We start from the raw sequence: 18811 nt of genomic DNA, 5'->3' as shown, positions 1-18811 counted from the left end.
TAATAACATCATAAATCAGAACCAAAGAAGCATAAAGATAATAAGAGCTTAGAGAAAAAAAGATCAGGGACTTAATCACAGACTTCAGTATGAAAGGGACCAAGAGGCTATCTGACTCAACCACTTTAGCTAGAAGATGACCTAAGGTCACAAAATGGAACAGATGAACTTGGAGCCTGGGTCTTCAGACTCTGAATGTAGCTCCTTTCCCCTGTAGCATGCTGCCAATTTGAGCACCTGATGATGATAGCTAGCATTTATATAGAGCTTTTAGGATTATAAAGTGCTTTCCATAGAGTACCTGATTTGGGTCTCATAAAAATCTTGTGAGATAGTGCTATTATTATCCTCATTTTACAGATGAGGAAACTGAGGCTGACATAGATTTTAGTGACTTGCCCAGGGCCACACAGCTAATAAGTTTCTGGGGTTAAGATTGAAACTCAGGTCTTCCTAAAACCAAGTCAAATACATTATCCACTGGGGCACCTAGCTACCTATTTTACCACATAATGATCCATCTAAATATTTTGTGTGTGTGTGTGTGTGTGTGTGTGTGTGTGTGTTTAGGGGGAAAATGAGAAAGAAAAGAATAAGAGGACATATGAAGATAATACAGTTCCTTCTAGATTATTTTGCTGAATATCTTCAGTGATCATTTTGATAACAGAAAAAACTATGTTATGTAAAAGAACCATGTCATCAACTGGTAAACATTCTGGAGTGAAACTTTTCTCCAATTGTGAAGTCCTTGTTTAGGAGTGTGTGAAATGTGTGACATAAATACTGTATGGAAGAGATGAATCTGGGGTTTTTAGATGACTACAAGATGTGTCAACAAATGTGACATGCCATGTGATGAACTAATGCCATGTAAGGATGCAGTAAAATAAGTATTGTATCCAGAAGGGAAAAAAAATTTCCTTTCTACTTTGTCCTGTTCAGATCACATCTGTAATGCTCTGTTCAGTTCTGGATGATGATTTTAAGAACAGCCCTGAAAACTCCACTGTTTGGCTTTTAAAACCCCACCCAATTTGGCTCCAATCTGAATTCTCTCAGACTTATTGGACCATACTCTCCCTCTGGTTCTCTGTGATCCGGTCAAAGTGACCTCTCTGTTTCACACGCCCTCACTCCATCACTGTTCTCTTTGACTTTACTTCAAAGAGTTAATCCTTTTCCTTTACTAGATGTCACAAGCACCACCTTTTGCATGAAGTCTTTCCTGATTCTCCTTAGGAGCTAGTTCCCTTCCTCCTAAACTATCTTGTCTTTAACTGCTTTGCATATATTTATTTTATATTTAGATTGTGCCTGGCTGCTTGTATATACACATATGTACATGATATAGGTATATGTTGATATATATGTCTGTGTACTTGTATATATCTCCTCAGTTCATCAATACATACATTTGTATGTGTACTTGTATTTAGTGTCTCTACCCATGAGAATGAAAGCATCTTGAGTGTAAGGATTAATTCATTTTTGGAATTTGTATCTCCTGTACCTAGCACAGTCTCTACCACATAGTAGGTACTTAGTAAATATTTGGTGATTGATATATTGAGTCCAGAAAAGTGCAACCAGCAAGGTCAAGGTCCTTCAAACCTTGTTATAGAAGGATTGATCAAAGGAACTGAGAAAGTTTATCCTGGAACAAAGAAGAAAAGGAAGAACAAGAGAGCTATTTTCCACTATTTGAAAGTCTGTCAGGAAGAACAAGGATCAGATTACTTTACCTGGTGCCTCCAGGGGCCAAAAACTAGGTGCAATGAATTAAAATTCTAGAAGCACCTTTAGGCTCAGTAGAAGGAAAAATTTACTAACAATTTTGTTGTTGTTCAGTTGTTTTCAGTCATGTCCAACTCTTTGTGACTCCATTAGAGTTTTCTTGGAAAAGATACTGGAGTGGTTCACTGTTTCCTTTTCCACCTCATTTCATAGATCAGGAAATTGAGACAAACAGGGTTAAGTGATTTGCCAAAGGTCACAAGCTAGTAAGCTTCCAAGGCTGGATTTGAACTCAGAAAGATGAGTTTTCTTGACTTTTGGCTCAGCACTCTATCTACTGTTCCCCTGCCTGCCCCTTTTACTAACAATTTACCAAAAAGGAAATGGGATCTCAGGAGGTTTGGAATTACCCATCCCTGAAAGTCTTCATGTGAAAATTGGATGTCTCTAAAGAGATCCTCTAAAAGAGAATCTTTTTTCTGGTAGAGTGGAATGAGTTTTCCCTTCCAACTCCAAAAACCTGTGGCTCTGAGAGGTGTATTAGTACTACTAACACTTCAATCTTCTCATGTTTTTGATGGGATATTGGAACAAGTCACTATCTTGCTATAATTTTTTAAAAATTCACATCGCATAGACAGATAAAATAATGGTTACATAGTTCATTTATTATTGTTGTTACTATCATCATTATTATTCATATTATTGAATCTGTCAATACTTTCCAGAGCTGAATAGATGAGACTTTTATGTGTTAAGAGAGAGTTGGCAGAGTGAATAGAGAACTAACTTTCAAACAAACAAGACCCAGGTTCAAGTCCAGCATCTGACCCATCCTAACTGTGTGACCTTGGGCAATTTACCCAACTTATAGGCAGTTCTCTAAGAATAATAGCTGTGGAGATTATTCAGGCCTTCATTGATGAGAACATTTCTCCATCTCAGAGTTCTCTTCATCAGTAAAATAGCAGGCTCAAGTCCTGTCCTATTATTTTTATTTATTGTATTATCCTTTAAATGAATGCATTCTATAATTCTATATTAGTTTATCTTCATCTCCAGTCTTCTCTCCAACTAATTTTCCACATAATAAATAAATTTTAAATTAAATTAAAATAATCTTGCCAAGATGTAGATCTAGACATTTTCCTCCTTCCCTCCCCTAAGATCCAGCCTAAGTGCCACTTCCTCTAAGAAGTCTTCCCTGATTCCTGAGCTGAAAGTAATTACTTCCTTCTCAAATTTTCCTAAAACATTTGTTGTTTCCTAAAGCATCTCTCCTGTGCCTGAATCATTGCCTTCTTCACCTACTACTTATTTGTGCACTTGTATTACCAACCCCTATTAAATCCTTAATAGTTCTTAAGGGCAGGGAATATGCAACTGTTTGTTTTTACATACCCAAAATCTAGCATAGTGTTTGGACCAGGGTAGAGTCTTAGTAAATGAATGGATGGGGTGAGACGGACACTGGCGTATGCTCCAGATATGAAATTTAATGAATCTTTGAAGTGTTTAAATTGATCGATTCTTGATTGAGTTACCCAAATAAGTACAACATTTGATGAGTTGTAGTTAAGTCACAGGTGAAGTACAAAATGGTATGTGAGTTCAAAGTAGGGAGAGACTACTTTGAGTCTAAGGGATAAGGGAAGTCTACTTGCAAAACCTGCATTTGAGTATGTAAACAAGGAAACAGATGAAAAAAAGATCAGAAGGGAAGAAGCACATTTGTTTGGGGGTTGCTTGAATAAGTATTATAGAGTTACCTCCCTCCCTGCCATACCCTGCCCCAACCCTACAAGGTTAGGTGAAACAGAGCTGACCACACCTCTACACCACCACCACCAGGAATCTAGGGAAACTGTAGGAAAGAGACTCAAATATATGAAGGAACGACATTTGGAGTCTGGACGTAATTGGCCTACAAACAATAGACTGACTGCTCCTGAGAGGAAGAGGAAAATAAAATTGGTAAGTTCTTTCTTGATCTTTTTTTTCATGTTTCTTTGGCATACACACACACACACACACACACACACACACACACATGATCACACTGATTAGCTTTGTGTATGTAACATTAAGTGTACTTCTCCGATGAGCTTTTTGAGAAAGTTAGTTTTATGTCACCTAGCAGATGCCAGAGGTCCCTGAGATACTTTATAAAATCTAAAATCCCTTTATCATGCAAATGGATTCTCTTTCTTTATCTCATGCAGCCTGGGTCAAAACTTCATATAGAACAGACATTTGATCCATGTTGTTTGACTGAATGCTAGTAATAAATTAGTGAGAGAGAAATAGCACTGGCTTAGGAATGAAATAAAATGAGGATCAAAGGCAAATATTGTACTTACTATGTACCAGGCATTAACTTAAGCATTTCTGCAAATATTATCTCACTTGATCTTCACAACAACCCTATAAAGTATATGCTATTATTATCCCCATTTTACAGTTAAGGAAACTGAGGCATATAATAATTAAATAATTTTCCAGGGTCATCCAGCCAATAACTGTCTGAGGTTACAATTGAACTCAGGTCTTCCTGACTCCAGATCCAGAACTCTATCTACTTAGACACCTAGCTACTTTTAATATCATCTCTTTTGATACAATAATCTATTTCATTGTACAATTCACCCAAATAATTCTTTGCTGTTCTTCATACATCACATTCCATCTCCTCTTTCCATGCTTTAGCCCAGGTTGTGCTTAATGACTGGGTATGGGGGGGGAGGTATTCATGGAGGACTCTGCCTCCTGTATGAAGGCTTGTCAAACCCTTTTCAGGGCTGCTTATTCTTGGTGTCCACATATCATTCTACAGTCGTCTGTGGCTCCACAAAGCTATAGCATGTGCACTGGTCACATGTAGGTAAACCATATTCCCTGACTCCAGAATCAAAAGACTTTATGTATCCCAGTTCTGCTACTGTAGGGTCTTGTGTAGATAATTTCACCTTTAGATGAAGATAGTGTGAATATTACTGTCTTCATTTTGCAGATAATGAAACAGAAGTTCAGGGAAGATAAATGACTTGTCCATGGTCAAATGTACTATAGTACATAGTACCCGATATTAACTGTGAGAATTAGCACTTGAACTTAGGTCTCCTGAATCTATATTGCTTTTCCTAAGAGGAACCATGGGAACCTAAGGGCTGGTGTCAGATGAAGATAAGGAAGGAGATATGGAGACTTGATGACAGAAAAAAAGATCCATAGCTTCAAGGAGAGAAGGTTGAAGAAAGTCATATCTAGTATCATTTGGATATGGAGAAAGACCCCCTGGTTGCAGTATCACAGTAATAACTAAAAAAAAAAATTGGTGTATCAGGGAATTGTATGTAAGGCAAAGGACCCTAGACCTGTTAATCACTAGTATTTTGAAACTACATGTGTTGTACATGTACAGAAGGAAGGTATAATGCACCAGAGAGAAGAATTACTTAATACCCTGCATAAAAGTGACATGGGATTTTTATTAACTGTTGAATCAATTACATTAGTTGTCAGTATGCCCTTTTTTTCAGGTTAAATAATACCAATTCTGTATCTAATATTTTATTATCCTGCAGATTTGCATGAAAACTAAAACTTTTATAAGAAAATCTCTTTATAGGACTAAAAGTGGTATAAAGATATGAGCTAACCATATCTACCTCTTCAGTCTTAGTTTCTTCACTTATAAAGTGAGAAAACACATTATTTACTCCAATTCAGTCCCACTAAAAATATTCACTAAATTTCCAACATATGTAATGCACTGAACTAGATGATAGGTATACAAAACCAAATGAAAAATAATTCCTACCCTCAAGGAGCTTGTAAGTTATTTTTTAGTATTATATAAGTCCAATGATGCATGCAAAGTATTTCTTTTTTATCTTAAAATATTATATAAAAGTCAGCTCTTATTAATATTGATTTGCCAAGATAGAAGCGTAATTCTGACATCAAATAATCCTAGACTAAGCTATTACTAAGACATCTAGTCCAATAAGAGATGAGTCACTTGGATTCACAGACTCCTGCGAACTAATAAAATTTCTATTAGGTTCCTATTTATTTATAGTAATTTATTTGTTAACCTGTGCAGAAATTGGACTTGTGTGAATTGGATTCAAATTGACAAAGTAAATAGCAGGAAAACTAAGAGAAATGAATATTGATAGCTTGTTTAGTATGTAGGTGTAGGAATATTTTATCCAATAATTGTATTCACTTATTGTCTAAATAGAGCTCATAAGGACACAATGACTCCTAGTTCATTAACATTGGGACTTTTCTTTGAATTAACTTAAAGGAGTTGTTGTTCAGTTATTTTTAGCTGTGCCCAACTCTTCTTGACCCCATTTGGAGTTTTCTTGGCAAAGATTCTGAAGAGGTTTGCCATTTCTTTCTTCAGCTCATTTTGCAGATTACAGTTGAATAAATCAAAAGTTCTCTTTTAAACTAGATAATTTTAAAAACTAATAATTCCCCACATTATTTACTTTTCTTCTATCTTTGGTCTGATTATATAATTGACTGCTACATTTATAGTAATAGGATTTCCATACCAAATTGTTTTTAAACTGGAGAGAGTGACAATTAGACTCTGTCTGTGGTCCTGAAATAAATAAGCAAAGGAACTACTGTCCAGATTTGAAATATTGTTTTTCAAAGTTGTTCAACCATTGAGTTTCTGCATAATAAATAGAATAGCATGACTCTACCTATCAATTAGTGGCCCCAAAGTAGCAAGTATAATATGAGAGTTAAAATTAAACTTATTATCAGGAAAGCTATATTTCAAATCCTCCCTTAAGAACTTAGTGGTGGTTTGAAAAAGAGCAAGTCATTTAGTATTTCTAAACCTTTTTCCCTCCTTCCCCCATAAAACAGAGATAATATCTCTAGCACCTACTTTATTGCATTGTTAGGAAGCTCAAAAGAGATAATGTTTGTGGACTGATTTATAAACTTTATAAAAATATCAGCTATTATTAAAGACCTCAGATCTTAGTTTGTTATCATGCTCTGACCACTTAATCCACAAAGTCACCAAAGATCTGTATTTCTGGGAACCACTATATCTCTGTTTACATTCTGACTTCTCTCCTGCAGGCCCCTTCTTCTCCCAGTGAGTTGTTTTTAAGAATCTCCATTGGTGAAAGGCTCAGACCAGCAATGCCTCCTCTTCTGGTCTTCACCTCTGTGATTTAATTATTCCTCCCCTTAAAAACCCATTCTCCCAGTGGTGAGTTCTTCCCAGAACTTTCATTTTAGAAGGCATCAAGACAAGCCACCATCCTACTAGCCAGACTAAGCATACCTCCTCCCTGCTTTTGAGTATCCCCTTTATGTATTTTATTTCCTCCTCTCCATTAGAATTTGCTTCTTGAGGGTATGGACTGTCTCTCTTTATGCATATATTTGTAGCCCAAGCACTTAGAACATTACCAGTCTCATAGTGTTTTAAAAATACTCATTAACTAACTTCTGAAGAATCATAGCCCTTTTCCACTGATAAAAAAGATTACTTGTACCCCTATATGTATTCTGCTCCCTTGTCTCCTGGACAAGGTACAAGTTCTCTGACTAAAGACAATTCACATTTTTTCTGTCTTCAAATTGTACCAGGAATATTCTAGTCAATCCCTGAAAGGATGAGGAAGAGAGGTCTGGTGCTCTTTCCTCCATCCTAGTAGAAATGGTGAAGTTGGAGCATAAAGCAACTGAAGTGTATAGGTGGGATTAGGTGAACCCGAGCCTAGGCTTTGAAGTGCTGCCTAATGTTTCTGCTTTATTTCTTTCTTGGGTATAGGTAACCAGACAATGATCCTTGAGATTAATGTTGAGCTCTAGAGGCAACCTTATGAATTCAAGAGTTTTAGAAATTCTGGGTCTGTCAGAGTTAACTGGTGGCAGAGGTAGTTTCTCCTTTTGGAAAACTTAACAATTGGGTAGAGGATAAACTCAATCCCAGACCCGGCATGACAGAAGATATCTTTAATGGGGACAGTTCAAAGCAAGATAAAATGTAAAATGTTTATTCAGCAATCCTGCAAACTACTTCATGTTCTGAAGTCTCAGCCTCAAGGGACAGTATAAAAAGAAGTTTTACCATCTACAATCACTAGTGATAGCCTTTTAGGTTAAGCATTTCTTTCTTATAAGGGAAATAGATGCTTGTCTAAAGGCTGATTTACATTGTGCATTAAGGGTCATTTACCTCCTACCTTTAGGGAGACCATAGACAAGAGCCAAGCCTAAGCTCTAATAGTTTTCCTAGGGTGTCAAGACTGGCCATTTTTTACGTGGTTAGACTTCCCCAGGATGGGCCACCAATGTTGTGGATTCAATGAGAGGCATCCCCTTGGGGGAGATAAAAAGAGCAGTACTGAAGTCTCTTGGGCAGAGGAATGGTTCAACTATTTAAATAAATAATTTCATTTTATTTTAGATATCCTATAATTCTGAAGCTTGCATGGGAATTAAAAGTTCTTGAGAGAGAAAAGAAAATATGAAATTGAGATATTCCCATGTAAAAAAATAGATGAGAAGCAAGATAATCATAAATCATTAGTGAGAATAGAACCCAATGGGAATTTGGTCCATTGTGTTAACATCTGGGCCCAAACGACACATAAGTTACACTCAAGGAACAACGAACAAATTTATAGTTTATTTTTGTTTGCATATCTATTATGAAGGCTAATTAATGGTTTCTTCTAATTAAAGTCCTCTACCTTGATCAGAGAGTGATTAAGATATGAGCATATCTAATAACTCATCTCTACAAAGAAATGCAAAAATTGAGAATTTAAATTATATTTAAATGTTGGAGAGGATGTGGGAAAATTGGAACACTGTTTTATTGTTGGTGGAGTTGTGAGCTGATCCAACCATTCTGGAGAGCAATTTGGAACCATGCCCAAAGGGCTATAAAAATGCACATACCCTTTGACCCTTCTAGGGTTGTATCCCCAAAAGATCATAAAAATGGGAAAAGGACCCACATGTACAAAAATATGTATGGCAGCTCTTTTCGTGGTGGCCAAAAACTAGAAATCAAGGAAATACCCATCAATTGGAGAATGGCTGGAACAACTTATGGTATGTGTATGTAATGGAAAACTATGGTGCTATAAAAAAATGATGAACAGGTGGACTTCAGAATTCCCTGGATAGACTTGTATGAACTGATGCTGAGTGAAGTGAGCAGAACCTGAACATTATATACAGTAACAGCAACAGTATGTGATGTCTGTTTTTGATAGACTTAGACCTTCACAGCAATGCAAGGATCTAAAACATTTCCAAAGGACTCACGATGCAAAATGCCATCCACATCCAGAGAAAGAACTATGGAGTCAGAATGCAGAATGAAGCAGAATATTTTCTCTTTTGTTATGTCATATTTTGTTTTGTTTAGTTTTATTCATGCTTCCTTCCATTCATTTTAATTCTTCTATACAATGTGACTTATGTGAAAATGTGTTTAATAAGAATATATGTGTAGAACCCATATAAGATTGCATGCTTTCTCAGGGAGGGAGGCGGAAGAAAGGGGGAAAATTAAAACGTATGGAAGGGATTGCTGAAAGTTGAGAACAAATAAATAAATTTGGAGGATATATATTTTTTAAGAGAAATGAAAGTACTTTGACTTATAATCTTCATCACAGTAGAACCATTTTTCTTACAATTAGTTTTCAAAATAGACCCCTAAGTGAAACCACAATTCATAGATTTATTAATTGCTCCTCCTGGCTGTAAATAAGTTCCCTCACATTCATTCTTTAGCCATATCTTATCCACAGGAAAAAAAAATAATACAAACTTCAGCTAGAAGCTCACAGGTGATTCTGTATTCCAAACAGGAGGAAATATTTTTGAGGTAAATGTGGGATAGGGAAACAAAGAAACTCTTTTCTCTTTCATAGAATTTCAGTTGTAAGAAACTTCAGTAGTCATTTAATCCATCCAATAATTCCCAAGAGAATTTTTTTCCAGAACACTCTCCATCCAAAGTCTCCTTGGAAATTCCTAGTAAAAGAGAGAGACATACACACACAGAGATAACAAACTCCACTTTGAGATGACTCTAATTATTAGAAAATGTTTCCTTACTGAAATCTACCTCTTTGTAATGTCCTCCCATTGCTCCTACTTGTACTGTCTGGATACATCTAATTCCTCTACAACATAACAGTCTTTAGATAATTTAAGAGATGTATCATATCTTTCATAAGTTATCTATTTTGCAGATGAAATTTCCCTTCATAATCTCTGATTGTTTATCTCATTTCATGGTTTCCATTTTACTCATAATCTTAGAAGAATTCTCCCCTGGATGATCACCAGCTGATCAACTTCCTTTTTCAAATGCAGTGATGACAGGTTGGGCCTCAAACATCTTGAACAGGAAAATGAAAATTAAGCTCAATTATTCCTAGGAAAAAAGGCAAGTTATAAGCCTTGGATTCTAATTAAAAATGGCTGGTTTTTTTTTGTCATCCAATTTAAATTGGTACGATTCATGAACCAATATTCAGACTCCTATTTGTAAAATGGAGTTGAAGTTGTGAGTTCCACCTATTTCAATAACCATGTCTCAGACCTTCATGATGCGCAAAATATTGTGCTGATTGAAGATGTGTTGGGGGTGTAAGCTCAGTTTTCACGTGGACAGTCTCGGGCAGGTAAAAGTGAGGACCTCTAAACCTCAGAGTTCTCACAAGGCCCCCCAGGGAACAGCTGGGGATTGAGGTGTGAAACATGGGCTATCTCATGCATTTCCACCTCTTCTCAGTGGGAAACTTGATGGGGAGAGCATCCCACCCTTGAGATTGGCCCGTGGTCTAAGCACACCTGTTGTTAATTAGTTAGGGGCTGAGAGCAGGCATGGTATTCATGTGCAAACTATGCAGCAGAAGAGCTTAAGCAGGGACAGGAAAGCCTGAAGGCTTCTTCTGGCTGCGGGGTCCCCTTTGGGCATCCCTCCCCTCTTCCTCTCCCATCCTCTTGCTGTATGATCCTTGCCCCTTGGGAGGAGGAGGATTCCTCTCTCCTGGGGAAGAATTTCGCCCTGCATATGGATACATAACTAAGACCCTGAATAAAGCCTAACCCTTGTTTGACTCTGGAAAGTCTCTTCTCTCAATACGTTTATCTGGTTGGCCACCAAAGACCTGGATGAAAGGTAAGAAGACTCGGGTAGCTCATCGGCCTCTAGGCTGAACAAAGATGTAATGTAAAGATAGAATAAAACATAGTCCTTACCCCCATGGATCTCATAATCAAGTGAGGTGTAGGATACAATCAAAAATAACTCTAATTTGAAATCTTGCCTGTTAAGTGCATAAGAGGTAGGGGAACATGGTGTAGTAGATAAATTATAGTCCTTGAAGTCAGGAAGTCAACTGTGTTTATGTCCTTCCTCTAAAGCATATTAGCTATGAGATAACGGACAAATTTCTTAACTTTTTAATTCTCCAACTATCTCAATGTTGCAATTGCAATTGACATGCATTGATGAAGAGATTTACCACCTGGGATATTCTACACCACTTACAACACAGGTCTGAAACAAAGAACATGGTGAAAGGGGATTCCATCAGAGAGGCTCAAGGTGCAAGCCAAGTGAAATGTTAAGTCCAAAGGAGGGAAAGTGAATGCCAAATTTGGAAAGAGGAGTCACACAATGCTCAATCACAGCATTTTTGAATGCCTCTTATGTGCCAGGTCATATACTAATTGCTAGAGTATACAAAGAAGAAAAGGAAATCAGTTTCTGCTCTCAAAGAGCTTGCAATCTACCTTGCATACAGCATATTCTCCAGAAAAAGAAAAGAAAAACAAGAAATAAAAGAATGAAAGTTATATAAAAAATAATTATAGTACTGGGGAAATCTAATGACTGGATGAATGAGCAAAGGTGTTTTAAAGGGACATTTAAAATGATGCTTATGGGGAGTGAAGTATTCTGAAAAGCAGAGAATTTCAGGCATAGGAGACAACCTGTGTAAAGGGGTATATACATACATACATACATACATACATACATACATACATACATACATATATATATATACATTTAAAATGATGCTTATGGGGAGTGAGGTATTCTGAAAAGCAGAGAATTTCAGGCATAGGAGACAACCTGTGTAAAGGTGTATGTGTGTGTGTGTGTGTGTGTGTGTGTGTGTGTGTGTGTGTGTGTGTGTGTGTGTGTGTGTGTGTATGGTGAAATGCTATGTATAGAGAACAGCAAATAGTCCCCAGCTGGTTGGAGTATATTGTATGTGTGAGGGGGAAAGTAATGAGAAATCAATCTGCAAAGACAGACTGGAGTCAGATTTTAAAGCCTCTGAATTACAAGCAGAAAAAGATATGTTTTCTACTGGGGCAATAGAGGGCCATTGAAACTTCTTGAGAATAGAAGGGGCATGGTCCAAATTGTGCTTTATCAATGTCAAGAAGGAGTTAGAGGAGGAGAAGGATAATTTTAGTGTAGCGAGCTGGTCCTGGACAGCTTGCTTACCTTATCAGTATCTCTGCTCAGCCTTCCTGATCCCTTCCTGTATGCAAATTGATAAAAATGATAAAAGGCACAGGAAACTCCAAAAATTCTGTGAAGTGTTTCAGTCTGTAAAATCTACTCTTCTCTCTTCTAAGCCTTCGTGGCCCCCAGACCTTCACTGTGACAGCTGCTCATGGTCTAGGGATCACTTATAGTTGCAAGGTCTGGAGCATCCTCACATCTACATCCATCCATAGAAGGCTAAACTGGTTACTACTTATACTACTTAAATAAATTTGAAGCATTAAGAGCCAGTGTCATGTAGTGAAAAGAACTTTGGTTTTAAAGTCAAAGAATGGGCTTGGAGTATCAGATCAACCATTTACTTGCCACGTGACAAATCCATTAAGCCTTCTGAACCCCAGTTTCCTCATCTGTAGAATGGAGATGGGATATTTGTTTACCTTACAAGGTATTGTGAAGAAATGTTATGTAGGGGAGCAAATAGGACAATTACTTGTAAGATGGTCAGTACAGTAGCTGGCACATAATAAGAGTCCAATAAATGTTCATGCCCTTCCCCCAACATAAACAGGTTATTATTGTTATTACTATTAAATGTCTTCTTTTCATTTTCACCTTTAAAATCCTAACTTTGAAGGAATGAATAGTGACTCATGAGGATTAAAAAGTACTAAGCAAGTAGCTACATAGAAATATAAAAGTGGAACCTTTTATGAATTTAATTTAAAAGAATTTTTTGTATTTTCATGTGTTCCAGCAATATTTTAAAATAGAAAATGTATGAGGACAAATTAGATAACTTATGCGCAACACTTTGAGGCCCTATGAGGAAACATGCTCAATAAATTCAAGGTATTATTATGTTATTATTATAATTTCCTACTTATAATTGAAAATTAGATGCACACTGAATATATTCTATCAATGTTTTATGCTGCTGGCTGCCATATTACCAAGGTACCTGGATAAAGACATGCTGAGTTAAGAGCACAAGTATAAAGAAAGTCTTATCCTTTGTTTCTCTTCCCTGGGAGAGTGTATTACATTACAATTTCCCTGGTGTATTAGAATGATTTAATTTATGAATTTCCACAGAAAGTATCATCTTTCCTCCACTGGTTTTAATGTACATTTCATACTGTCATTCAAAAGTCGGTGACCTGGAGTTAGGCAATGAGGGTGGATTTTTTTGATTAAGGCACTTGCTGATCTGGCAACCTTGGAAAGTCATAGGTACTGGAAACCACTCTTTCTAGAGGGTTAAAGCCTCAGGAGCAGTGACAATGGCATCGTAAAACCAGTGCCTTGGTTCATGGGGTGGGGAAGGAGAGAATGCTGAAGCTATGCAAGTTCCATTACAGTGATTATTTCCCATTGAAAAATGTAGGACAATGATTTTACCCAGACAGTGACAAAAAGAGGAACATGAATTATGGGAGCACAGAATCACCGCACTGGGAGATAATTGTGTCTTTCAGTTCAACCCAGCAAGCCAGATATTCCTTAGGGTCCAAGTCACTTCAAGGTAGCAAAGTAGGTATTTCAGAAGGGATGCTAACTCTTCCAGTCCACCAAAATGATGCATTTACTGCTGTAAGGCACTAACAGGGCTCTATAATTATCTGAAAGTGCCTAATTTATTACCAGGACTGACTCCTTCCCAGGAATAATAGGATCCCCTGAGAGAGATCAATTCCCCTCCTCCAACATTACCCTAATATAGACATAGAAGGGGACCAATATAGCTATCTTTCTATGTACATACGGTATATGAGCTGTTCTAGGGCCTCTTCCTATGTTCTTTGACCCTTCCAGATTCATACCTTGGAGATACTCTCGTTAAACATGCTAGGTAAGAGGAAATAATGTTACCTAATGCAAAAGTCTTCTTTTGGGATTATTGTTGCAAGTCTACTACAGATGAATATTGTCACCACTAATGGATAAATCAAGTTCTACCAGAGAAAACATTTGCATGGCATGGTGGAAAGGGCTCTGCACCAAGAGCCAGTAGGTGGGGTTCTAGTACTAACTCAGCTACTAAATAAACATGTAATATTGGGCAAATAACTTCAACTGTCTGAGTCCTCAATTTATCTGCAAAAGGGGTATAATATAATAATATAATAACTGCCATTTATGTGACGTTTTATGGTTTTAAAGGCAATTTTATTCCTCAATTACTCTTCAAAACACTTGGAATTAGTTGAAGGTATCATTATACTATATATCCATATACAGATATGTAGACAAACAATTGCACACACATGTGTATGAGTGTGCAAATATATATGTGTGCATATATACATACATATACACACATTCACATACACACACATATTTTATGGGAGATGAACAGAACAGATATTATTATCCCAAGGAGGAATCTAAACCTCAATTTTCTTATTCACCAATTATAAAGATATTACTAGTAGTAGTAATAGTAGTAATAGTAGTATCCCTATTTCTTCCCCTCCCAGAAAAGGTAGTGATTTCTTGTGTGTATGTGTGTGTGTATGTATATATATCTGTGGATGTTGTATATGTACATATCAGATGTGACACGTCCTTTTTTTAAAAGGGAGAAAGAGAGCAGAATCTACAAACTATAAGCCAGAGGATTTTATTTGAGTACTGCAGTAATTTTAGAATGAATCTTTAAAGAGATAGATGTTGAACATCTTGCAAAGAAAGCAGTGACTACAAAGAGATAACATAGCTTCACCAAGAACAAGCCATTAGAGTACTCTCGTTTCTCTCTTCTTTTGTGGGCTTATTAAACTAGTAAATGAGAGAAATGCTATGCATGCGGCTTACATAGATTTTTAGTCAAACTTTTGATAAATCACCCCACATTATTCTTGTGGAGAAGATAAAGAGATATGGACCAGATAATGATAGAATCAGATGGGTTCCAAGAGTTGGATGTTTAAACTCCGAGAATAGTTATTAATGGTTGAATGGCAAGACAGTAAGAGGTTTCTAGGGGTTCCGTTTTTGATGCTGTGCTCTTTCATAATTTTTATCACTGATTTAGATAAAAGCAGAGAGAAAGCTAAGAATAGGGTAATCATAAGGGCCTTGAGTCTATGCCATATGAACACAAGTTGAAGTAAGTAGAATGATAGAGAGGTGTGCTAGTAAATGTTTAACAATGGGTTCTAGGGGTAGGGGCAGTGCAGGAAAATGTATTCACATATACTTTGAAAGTTCCTTATACCTCTTCAGTCTAAACAATCAACAAATAATAATTCAAGCCCAGATTTGTAATGATTACTATTTTCTGAGGTATAAATACTCATACCGATAGCATGAGTTATCCTTGCTTGTTATGGATTGCATACTGGTTACTTTGATTGGGCTGACCTTACCTGCAGCAGAGCAGCCAAACACCTACATAACCATCTTACCTCCATTTCCTATTGCCCACTGTTGGAGTGGAATGGGCACTGAGGCACTAAAAGCCATATAATAGCTACTTGGGAGGACTAGCAGATTGAACCATTATCATTCATTAATACTTTGGCTAAAATTGATGAGTACAATTAAATAAGCTGCAAAAATATCAGTGTTTTTTCAGTTATCTATGTAAACATCAACCCTGGAAAATTTTTAATCTTAAACTGCTTTCTCAACATGGTTTTCTTCTCAATCCAAGTGACATTTTTATAACTAAAGTTTTCAGAGTACTTTGGAGAGGATCTTAGGTTTAGAATTTCCCAAGAACACACATTATCTCACTTAAGTCTCATGACAACCCAGAGAGGGAGGTACAAGAGGTATCATTATCCCATTTTTCAGATGAGGAAACTGAGAGGATAAATGATTTACCCAAAACCACCTAGTCAGAAGCCAGATTTGAATTCAGTACTTGCTAGACCAAAGCAAAGAACTTATTGACTCAAAGTTGTATTTACTATGCATTCTAAACCAGTGTTAATATTAACATTACCAAATACAACAAAGAAAAAAACAACTCAGAAAAAAGTCACCATATACATTACAAAACAAAGGCATGTAATGTTTCTTTTGAGTGTGGTCTTCCTCATTAGATTATAATCAACTTGAGAGCAAGTTGTATCACCAATGCTTAGCATATAGTAGGAATTTCATAAATATCTATTGACTGACTGTTGCAATAATCTCTTTTGACACATTCTTTTCTAAGTTGGAACTACCAATGAAGAATGAACAGAGGATTGGGCTTGGAGTTGGGAAGACTCAATTTCAGTTTCCTCTTCTTTCAGTCACTAGCCATATGAGGTTGGTCAAATCATTGAACTGATCTGAGCGTATTTCTACAGCAGTTTATAAATAGTTCTGTTATAGCTAATGCCACTGTTATTATCCCAGGTAATAGAAGCATAGATGGAGAATAGGAGATCTCATTAGAAGTCATCTAGGCCAATCTTCTCATTTTGCAGATGAGAAAACTGAGATCCAGAGATGCAAATTGACTTGCCAAAAGCTAGTTTGAAAATGAGGAATTGAGGCTCAGGACTGCCAAAAGACTTTCTCCAAATCACCCAGCTAGTGATAGATAATGACAACACTGGCACTCCAAGCCAAGTCTTGGGACTTGAATTCCAGTGAACTCCTCTACTGCACTCTACTTCCAACACTCATTTTCAAGATAAGAAAACTGAAGACCATCAAGAAAAAGAGATTTGCCCAAAGTCACATGACAATACTCTTTGAAAAATAATAATAAAAGTAACGGTAATCATTTCATAAATGGCCTGCAATTGCTTCTAGGGCTCATTTGACTTCAATGTTCTAAAATAGCTGGCATAATCAAGGATAATAATAGGTCACTTAGTGCCTAACTAATAGGAAGCTATTTTCTCAGAGAAAGAGAATGAGCAAAGTCACTTACCATGATGATTCTGTTAAGTGCTGTGGAGCTATCATAGAAGGACCTAAGAACTCTGAGCATTAAACATATGGAAAGCTCCATCTTGTCTAGACAGCTATTTCTGTCTCTGTCTCTCTGTCTCTGTAGCTCCCTCCCTTCCCTTACCCCACCTTCTCTCTCTCTCTCTCTCTCTGTGTCTCTCTGTCTCTGTGTCTCTCTGTCTCTCTCTGTCTCTCTCTCTCTCTGTCTCTCCTTATCTCTGTGTGTGCGTGTCTCTCTCTCTGTCTCTCTGTTTCTCTCTCTCACATTCTGGAGTCAACAATATCTCTAATAAAGTATAGGTTTTTTCAAGCTGATCTAGATAAGTAGGTTTCCCTAAAAAATTTAGAAGGAACTCAAAGTGTTAGGACCAAATGTAATGTTCTTACCACTGGGTAACAAGAAATACAGGTTAAGGGGTCAAGAAAGCTATCTGGCCCTACAGGACAAAAGAGAAGATGGAGACATGGACAGGGAGAGAGGATAGAGGAGAGAGCACATTGGTCACAGGGGCAATTAGAATGCTTGGGTTTGGGGGGGGGAGGGGATAAAAGGGGAGAAAATTTGTAACCCAAAATTTTGTGAAAATAAATGTTAAAAGTTAAATAAAAAAAAAATTTTAGAAGACTGCCTTCCTTGTCCCATAAAACCTGAGATTGCTGTCATTGACTTTGAAAGAATCTAAATATTTTTCTCAATATGTTTGGAAATGATTTTGCTTAATTTCAATACTCCCACCACCCTGGAATTTCAGGAGTGATTTTGTAAGAGGTCAGAGACATAAACCATTGAAATAACACCCTGGGTCTTACTGTATTTGTCAATTGTACTACACATGTATGTCCATTTTAAATGTATATCTCCTCTATTTTTTCCATAAATCTGTCCCCTGGGAGGACTTTGAGCTATATTACACTGTTATCCTCTTGCATTGTGCTCATTTTAGCTGTTTAAAAGCAGTTTAGATGGCATTCTTTATGTAAATGACATATTCCATTACATTCAGTATGATAGGGGTTCTTTGTTCTTAGACAGAGAGACATAGCAAAGGCTTGAACATCTTGAACTTCTATTTCAAATTTACCACTAATTTATATTAAATACTGATCATTTGTCGATATTGTGATGTTGGGAAATTAATGCTAGGGTATTTGCAATTCTTAGCAGAGATGCCAGGAAGCACAGAGATTTCTAGTCACACTATCCATCCATGGCAAATTCATCAAGAAACCTGAAAGCTTCTTGGTTATTTCCATTTTCATAGTGATCTGTCTGCAATATCCCTGATGTTCATGAGATCATAGAATCACAGAGTAAAAAGGGACATGAGATGTCATCCAGTCAACCCACCACTGCCCTGAAAGCCCCTCTCTAGCATCATAAAGTAGCCATTCAGACTCTACAGGAAAAGTTACAGTGACAGAAAACTCGCTTCCTCCTGAGACAGCTCATTCCTCTTCTGCATATCTCCAATCATCAAAAATGACTGTTTTGGTGTTTTCTAAAAATAAAAGTAAGAGACGCTTGGTTTCATGCCCCAATCCCTAATACCTAGCTCTTATTCACCAAATATTATAAAACTTTTATTACTGACATGATAGTTCAATGCTTTCTTTCTTTGCACAAAAGAACACTTACAA

This window comes from Notamacropus eugenii, chromosome 4, assembly GCF_028372415.1.
Source record: "Notamacropus eugenii isolate mMacEug1 chromosome 4, mMacEug1.pri_v2, whole genome shotgun sequence".
NCBI classification, from domain to species: Eukaryota; Metazoa; Chordata; class Mammalia; order Diprotodontia; family Macropodidae; genus Notamacropus; species Notamacropus eugenii.
Note: the sequence above shows the minus strand (reverse complement) of the source record.